We start from the raw sequence: 8,200 nt of genomic DNA, 5'->3' as shown, positions 1-8,200 counted from the left end.
GAACTATGTAATGTTTTGAACAACCAACAATAAAAAATTAAAAAAAAAACAAAAAAAACCAAAAACAAAACAACAAAAAAAAAGAACACCTGTATTTTTTTGACACTCAAAGCTGCTGCTCTAGGAGCCTATTTGGAAATGAGGCCAGCAGAAATCAACCTTTGTACCCCATGATGATTATTAGAGAAGCATAGTTGATTGTCATCTTCACGTGAAAATAGTTACTGAAATCGAGGACCAACCCCAGATGAGGAATATGAACAAAGAAATGGCAAAGTTGAAGTTAATTTATATTTTCCTTTTTGCTGCGTAAGAAAAGACACTTCAAGTTCCAAGTCTAAGAACTTCTGTAATACTGTCCATTGCTTCCTTGCCTTTTCCTGCATTTAAGTATGTTCATTGACTCATGTGCAGTCTACCTATAAATCTCTAGTTGAGATTATTATAAAAGGAAACAATGTAAACACTGAAGGCAAAGTAGAAGAAGGAAACTGTCCAGTAGGTATTCTACTGAATAGAAGTAAAGAAGAATTTGGGGTTTTAATTATTACTATGGATATTTCAACCCAGAGGTGATACTTGTGTTTAAGGTGTCAGTTATCAAGTGCTTTGGTCCTAAGGTGGGGGTGGCTGGAAGACAGCTGAAACCTGCAAAAGAAATGGTATAGCAAATAAGATCAAGGGAAAATAGAGTCTGTTCAGACCAGTACTGATGCAAGGAAGCTTCTGAAGGAACATCAATTCTTTCTAGAGTAAATTGCTTTGCTGAGAATACTGAGTCTTTCTGATAGAATGAGAATATAACTGAACAATGAGAATATAACTGTTAGGCTGAAGACCGTAAAATTGGGATACTTACAGCAAATGAGAAATAGCCCAGGTGCCAACAGTCTTCTAATTTTGCAAAATTTGCCCTCCTATAACTATTACTAGTGCCTCAATACTTTTTTTGTGCTGGAGATTGAACCCCAGGCCATCATGCACGTTAGGCACTGCCACACTGAGCCACACCCGAGCCCAGGACCTTGACTCTGACCAAGTTGTTTGTCCTATCTTACACAGCCTAACCTTGTTATCACCATAGTTTACACTGACCTAAAGTAAATTAAAAATTAGGCTTATCAGTATGCCTGAAGATATGCATACATGTCTCTATCTCTATCTAAGTATCTACATTCATCTTTGAAAAGGTGATGTTATGGTTTGGATCTGAAATGTTTCCAAAAAGCCTGTGAGTTGAAAGCATGGTCCCCAATGCAGCAAGGCTCAGAGGTGAGGCTTCTAGGTGATGATTGGATCATAGGGGCTCTGACCCACTTTATCATTGATAGCTGGATGGCAGAAGATGTTGGTCAGTTTGGGTGGAAGATGTCAGTCAGTGTGGGGTGCCCTGTAGGAGTTTATCTTTTGTTTGGCTCATACCCTTATTCCCAGCTGCCATGAGTTGCTGGGTTCTCCTCCACCATGATGTTTCTGCAATGGAATTCACTGACCCATAGATTCCATTAAACCATACACCAAAATAAATCTGTCTTGCAAGTTGTTCTTGTTAGGTATTTTGGTCACAGCAAAAAAAGATAACACAGATAGATAGGTGTGTGTGTGTGTGTGTGTGTTTGTGTAGGTGTATATATATATATATATATATATATATATATATATATTATCCTGTTGGAGTAGTGTGTCCCGGGAGAACACCGTGTGCGTGGTTGGCGGGATATTCCTGGGGATCATGTGTGGAGTGTGCTGGTGGAGTTCAGAAATAAAGTTTGTTCCTGCTTGAGTGGCTCGTGATTTTGTGCCTAGCCAGACTGCGGCATTTGGTGGCCCATACGGGGAACGAACCCCGACCTTTTGTGCCCAGCCAGACTGCGGCAATAATATATATATATAAACACTTTAAGACAAATGTTCTGCACATGACTTTTTTCTAGTAATCTGTTCATATGCATGCTTGGCTTTATATCATTTTATTTTATTTTCTTATTTATTCTGATTTGTTATACATGGTGGCAGATGCAATTCATTTCATATTATACATATAGAATACAATTTTTCAAGACACTCATTGTACACAGAATATTTTAACACCATTCATGTCTTATACATGTAATTAGGGTAATGATGACTAACTCATTCCACCATCATTCCTACCCCTTTGCCCTCTCCCATCTCCTCCCTCCCCTTTGCCCTATCTAAAGTTCCTCCATTCCTCCCATATTTCCCCTACCACCAATCACCCTTATGCATCTGCTTCCTCATGTCAAAGAAAACATTCAGCTTTTGGTTTATTGGGATTGGCTTTCTTCACTTAGCATTTTGTTCTACATCTCCATACATTTACCTGCAAATTCCATGATTTTATTCTCTTTTAATGCTGAGTAATATTCCACTGTGTATATACCAAAGTTTCCCTATCAATTTTTCTATTGAAGGGCTTCTAGGTTGATTCCATAATTTAGCTATTGCGAATTGTGCTGCTATAAACATTCATGTGGCTGTGTTTCTGTAGTCCTTTAGGTATAAACCGAGGAGAAGGATAGCTCGGTCAAATGGTGCTACTGTTACCAATTTTCCAAGGAATCTCCATATGGCTTTCCAGATTGTCTGTACCAATTTGCAGTCCAACCAGCAATATATGAGTGTGCCTTTTCCCCCACATCCTCGCCAACACTTATTGTTGTTTGTATTCTTAATACCTGCCATTCTGACTGGCGTGAGATGAAATCTTAGAGAAGTAATTGTTAGTAATATTAGTAATTAGAATTTTCTCTCTCCTTCTCTTCTTTAACATGGCTAATGGTTTATCAATTTTATTTATTTTTTCAAAGAACCAACTTTTTATTTTGCCAATTTTTTCAATTGTTTCTTTTAATTCAATTTCATTGATTTCAGCTCTAATTTTAATTATTTTCTGTCTTCCACTACTTTGGGGGTTCATCTGTTCTTCTCTTTCTAGGGCTTTGAGACATAATGTTAGGTCATTTATTTGTTGATTTTTTTCCTTTATGAAGGAATGAAATCCATGCAATGAACTTTCCTCTTAGTACTGTCTTCATGGTGTCCCAGAGATTTTGATATGTTGTATCAGAATTCTCATTTACTTCTAAGCATTTTTTAATCTCTTCCTTGATATCTTTTGCAACCCATTGTTCATTCAATAGTATATTATTTTGTCTCCAGGTGTTGGATTTCCTTTTGACTTTTATTGTATCATTGATTTCTAATTTCATTCCATTATGGTCTGATAGAATGGAGGGTCATATCTCTACTTTTTTGTATTTACTAAGATTTGCTTTGTGACATAACATATGGTCTATTTTAGAGGAGAATCCATGTGCTTCTGAGAAGAAAGTGTATTCACTCATTGATGGGTAATATACTCATGTCAATTAAGTCAAAGTTATTGATTATATTATTGAGTGCTATAGTTTTTTGGTTTAGCTTATGTTTGGTAGCTCTATCTAGTAGTGAAAGTTTAGTTCTTCCCTTTGCAGATTTTCTTTTTTGTTTCTCATTTTCTCCTTGTGAAATATCTAGTGTATTAAAGCCATCCAGAATTATTTGTGTTGTCATCTATTTGACTCTTGAACTTGATAAGATTTAGATTGATGAACGTAGATGCTTCATTGTTTGGGGCATATATATTTGTTACTGTTTTGTGTTGTTGATGGATAGTTCCGTTAAGCAGTATGAAATGTCCATCTTTATTGCTTTTGAGTAACTTTGGCTTTAAGTCTACTTTACTTGATATGAGGATGGAAACCCCTACTTGCTCATGTAGGCTATCTGAATGGTATATTTTATCCCAACCTTTCACCTTCAGTCTGTGGACATCTTTTCCTTGGAGATGAGTCTCTTGAAGGCAGCATATTTATTGTTTGTTTTTTTTGTTGTTGTTTTGTTTTGTTTTTTAAATACAATCTACCAGCCTATGTCTTTTGATTGGTGAGTTTAAGCCATTAACATTTAGGGTTATTATTTAGATATGATTTGTACTACCAGTAATTTTTGTTTATTTTTTGGTATTTAGCTTGTCTTGATTTCTCCTTTGGTTGGCTTTTCTTTTATTGTAGTCCTTCCCTTTGCAGATTTTCATTGTTGTTTTTCATTTCTTCCTCGTGGAATATTTTGCCAAGAATGTTCTGTAGTGCAGGCTTTCTTGCTGTAAATTCTTTTAGCTTTTTTTTTATCATGGAAGATTTTTATTTCATTGTCAAATATGAAGCTTAATTTTTCTGGATATAAGATTCTTGGTTAACATCCATTATCTTTTAGAGCTTGGTATATGTTGTTCCAGGATCTCCTAGCTTTGAGAGTCTGGGTTGATAAATCTGCTGAGATTTGAACTGGTCTTCCCCTATAGGTAATCTGATTTTTCTCTCTTATGGCCTTTAAAATTATATCCTTATTCTGTCTGCAAGGCATTTTCATTATAATGTGTCTTGGTGTAGATTTGTTGGCATTTTGTTCATTTGGTGTCTTATAGGCTTCTTGTATTTGATTTTTGTATTCATTTTTCATGCTCCGGAAGTTTTCAGATATTATTTTATTGAAGAGATTGTGCATTCCTTTGGTTTTAATCTCTGAAACTTCCTCTATCCCAATAAATCTTAAATTTGGTCTTTTGATGGCATCCCACAATTCTTGGATGTTCGGTTCATGGTTTATTACCATCTTAACTGTGAGGTCAACTTTATTTTAAAGATTGTCTATGTTGTCCTCATTGTCTGAGGGTCTGTCTTCCAAGTTGTCTAGTCTGTTAGTGATGCTATCTATTGAGTTTGTTTTTTTAAAATAAAATACTGAGTTTATTTCACATGTATATTTTTGTCTCCCCATCATTTCCATGTCTGACCACCAATACTACTATGTACTATCACATTCCTACATACTTAGAAACCAAGCAAAGGGTAGAGTTCCATCTTTAAAAACTAAACAGGCATTTTGGACAGCACAGTCTTGGCATTAGAACCTGGAAAAGATTTATCAAACACGATAGGGAAAGTTCTCACTTTGTATTATAAAAAGGACAGCCATATATCAACTGTTACAGAAATGAAATGAGATGGAAATTTTTAACAACCTGTTTAAACTATTTTCTTAAAGAGACTTCCTCCACTGCCAGAGATCTTGAATAGCCTCCTGGTCAGTTATCCAGAAGCAATTCTTCACATAATTGACGAACTTGGCTTCCACTTTGAGAAGAGAACCACTTTTTTCTATTCTTTCTTGCATTTTTGCTTTAATGTTTTCTACAGAACTAGGTCCTTTTGGTGTTTTAGGAGTTTTTTCCTGTTTTTTGAAGGATTCTTGACCTTTTGATCTTGGTGTTGATGGTTTTGAGTCTTTTCCATTCTGGTTCGATTTTTGTGCTTTTTTGGCTGGAGTATCTCATAGAGATTTCTTCACTGGAGCTTTTTCTTCAGTTTCCTTATCATCAAAATCATCATCATCATCTTTATCATCACTGACATCTTCATCAGCAGCAAGTTTTACTTTTTTTCTGGGGAACCTTGCTACCACCTCCAGGGGTAGATAGCTTTCCAGATACACTTAAAAGTTTCACATCCTCCTCCTCTTCATCTTCTGACTCTTCATCTTCCTCCACAGCTACTAAATGCTGGCCACTAATATGCACAGGCCCCGAACTGCACTTCAACCTTAAGACCACAGGTGGTGTGATTTCAAAACCCCCAAGGGAAATCGTTGGCTGTACAGACATTTTCAATGTTGCCAGTGTTACTTTAATTGGACTGCCTTCAAAATTCATTGCCTCTGCTTCAACAATGTGCAATTCATCCTTTGCACCAGCCCCTAAACTGACCATTCTTAATGATAACTGGTGCTCATTTTCATAATTATCCACCTTAAAGTGATAATCTTTGTCAGCCTTTAGCTCACAATTGAAAAGGTAGTTCTGGGGCCTTAGGGGGCTCATGTGTTGAGAGCCACAGCCGAAGGGGCCCCAGCAAACTTTCAGACTGCCAGCTGATGATTGGCTCACAGCACCCCAGCAACATCTAGCTGATTGGCTCCTCTGCGGTGATGCTCATTGGGCTGTTTCCCTGCCCTTTCAGACCACGGAGCTGCTCATTGGGGGACTTTTTTGGCTCCGCCCATGCGACCCAGCCAATCGGCCTCAAGAGCAGGAGGATTGTGGGAGGTGGAGAGGCTTGTGGTTGTGAGAGAGGCTTGTGGGAAGCCGGTGGTGGCAGTTGGGCTCTGAATGTTTTTCCTGAGGAGCTGTTTTGTTTGGCGTGTGTGGTTCTAAAACATAAAGTTCGTTTCTTTTGACAAGTGGCTCCTGAATTTTGCCCAGCCAGACTGAGGCACTCATGTCCATATCCATCGAATCTTCCATGGGTTGATAGCATGCACTTAGGTGGGAGAGAAGGACAATAGAAAATGGGTGGCTGAAGAGATGCGCAGGACGGAATCACGCCAGGCTCTATTGAGTTTTTTAATTGGCTTATTGTTTTTCATTTCTAGGATTTCTGTTTTTTATTTGTTTATTTTTCAGTATCTCTATCTGTTTCTTGAATTAATTTCTTGCAACCTATATTTGCTCTCTTATCTCTTTGTTGGTATGATCCATGGTTGCCTGAATTTGTTCTCTTATCTCTTTGTTGAAGTGATCGATTTTTCCTGTATGTGCTCACTTAGGTTGTTTTTTAATTCCCAAATCATTTTAGTTATGTATATTTGGAACTCCTTCTCTGACATTTCACCTACTTCACTATCTATGAATTCCATTGTTGTAGTGTCTTGGTTTGTTTGGGGCACCTTCCTCCCTTGTTTTTTTCATGATGCCTATGTGTCTTCCTCTCTTGTGGTGTAGATCAGAGGTATTACAGCTTCTGCCCTATTGTCTTATAGTGTGCCTACAGGTTACCAATAGTTCACTTTTAAGGATGAGATCAATATTATAGCACTCAATGTACCCAATGTGCAGCCAAATATCAGTTAGCTTCTATTTTCACACTTACAGTTTTGTCACTAAAAACAGAAATGATGAGTTCAGTTATCTTTAACCATATAATCAATAGGTTTGCATAATGGTTTACAGTTTCTGATGATGAAAGGAGGCTACTGTGGGGTTGACTGACATGTTTATAAGGTAGAATATGAGAATATGGATATATTAGATTATATGACTAGTGAGAGGATAATCTTAGGAAGTTGGCTGTTAGTAGGAGAAATAAGAGACAGGCAACCCCATGAAAGACTCTCTGTCACTTCAGCAACAGGATAACTGTTAGCACCTCTAGTAAAGAGATCTCTGGTGCAGCCAGGCCACAGGGACCTTGGTGATGTCTTACCAGGTCATTATTGTTGTTTCTTAATAGAAGCAGCGATATCCCAGTTTTGTGGCATTGGCAGCCTCAAGCCTCTGTTTCTTGATGATGGGCTGTGGAGCCACACTTTGGTGGATAAGGAACCCCAGCACAGGGTGGCTCTCCACGAGGGTAAGGGGTGGTTTTGCTCTTTGGAACTCTGGGCTGTAGGTTTGGGATAGGTTGGTGGGCTCTGCCTCTGCTTTATGCTATTTTAAGTAATATGTCTTCATCGTACTTTTTTTAGTCAATCAATTTCTTATCATATCTGTACCAAGATTTTTTTTTTTATTAAAGATCAGATTTTATAAAATATTTTAGTAGATTATTTATGTAACTTGTTGGTTCACATTCTAACATAAAACTATTTTTTCTTAAAATGAAAAGAGTTAAGCAATGTGTGCTTTTAGATTATTTTATTGAGTATTGTATTATAAAACTATGGCTATGATGTGATAATTTACTGAATATTTTAAGCTTCTCTAAATTGAATGTAGGACTTTAAGCCAAAGGAAAGAAGATGCCTGATCTCTAGACATAACATTCTTGGAATGTGGATGCTTATAATTATTTTTATTATTGATCATATGATTTTACTAAATGATGTGTTATTTTATTTTCTATCATCTGCATCATGGCCATTGTCAATAAAATGGCAATTATTAAAAATTTTTATCTGGATGTTTACAAGTATTTAGGGAAAATACTTATATACTGCCCTTATTTTTAAGAAGTACCATAAAGACAAACAAATGGCACTATTTTCTATGGCTAATAGCATACAAGATAGTTATGTAAAGACTATGAGAAAAAGACTAAGAATTAAATGTCTGCCATGCAAGAGTTGTACAGACTGGAAAAAA

At 36.8% G+C, this 8,200-nt stretch overlaps 1 pseudogene; it reads right to left on the bottom strand.

Moving 5' to 3' along the window:
• Window positions 1-4,289: 4,289 nt before the first annotated feature.
• On the bottom strand, window positions 4,290-5,920 carry LOC131424915 (nucleophosmin-like; annotated as a pseudogene).
• Window positions 5,921-8,200: the final 2,280 nt, after the last annotated feature.

This window comes from Marmota monax, unplaced genomic scaffold (genome assembly GCF_021218885.2).
Source record: "Marmota monax isolate L192 unplaced genomic scaffold, Marmota_monax_Labrador192_F-V1.1 WCK01_AAM20220418_F8-fsc00034, whole genome shotgun sequence".
Classification (NCBI taxonomy): Eukaryota; Metazoa; Chordata; class Mammalia; order Rodentia; family Sciuridae; genus Marmota; species Marmota monax.
The sequence above is the reverse complement of the archived record's forward strand: the minus strand, read 5'-3'. Positions and strand labels throughout refer to the sequence as shown.